We start from the raw sequence: 926 nt of genomic DNA on the forward strand, positions 1-926 counted from the left end.
CAAAAAAAAAAAAAAAAAAAAAGGTCTGTCTGCTCTTATACCCCTGAACAGATAGACATGTTTGGTTTACAGTCAAGAAATCAGAAGATGAGCTGTGGGAGCAGAAGAATGGGTGTGTACGCACAAGAGTGTGATCAGCAATTTAATGCAGCTGACAGCGTGACTGGAATAACTTGATGACATCTGGAACCTAAGAACAGCAAAAGGAGCAACAAGGCTAAGCTTCAGAGATTGAGTCTTGTCACAGGATACTCCTTCACAAGTCTGTTCAAGGCTCCCATTGTGTGTGTCTATGTATTCAAAGACACTCTCCTGGGAACCATCATAACCGTTTATTCATCAGGCTTTTCCCATTAGTTCCCAGCATGTTAATTGAATAGAGAGACCTAATACTGATTCACAGCCAAAGTCTGCAAGGTTAGATTAAATTTGATCAGTGTAATACCTATTGGATTTCATATTCAGAATTTAACTGCGTGCCAAAAATATTCCTCAACTCCTTAGACTCTGATTAAGGTCAGGAAGCTATCCATAGATAATTGAGTTATGTGACATTTCAAGTAATTACATTTTTTTATTATGACATTATATATTTTTTATAATTATATATTATATTTAACTATTTAACGGTTATATATATATATAGCAAATATAAGTAGTAATTTTAGTAATACATAAAATATGTAATTATTTGTAATAGAAAACTGTTCAATTTTCACAATTTCTGCTGTCTCCTTCAACGATAACGCTAGAATTGATGGATGACTGTGGTTGTTTCGAGCTGTCCGCAGTCTCTGGGTTTGAGAAAGGAAAGATGAATGTCTTTATAGATGCTCACCTCTGTTGTTTCCACCCCGGAATGAATCTTCCGATATGTCTAGTGTAAACTAAACCAATCAATTTAGTCCTCTATTTAGATGAGTCCT

This window comes from Sinocyclocheilus grahami, unplaced genomic scaffold, assembly GCF_001515645.1.
Source record: "Sinocyclocheilus grahami isolate Dianchi unplaced genomic scaffold, SAMN03320097.WGS_v1.1 scaffold339.1, whole genome shotgun sequence".
Classification (NCBI taxonomy): domain Eukaryota; kingdom Metazoa; phylum Chordata; class Actinopteri; order Cypriniformes; family Cyprinidae; genus Sinocyclocheilus; species Sinocyclocheilus grahami.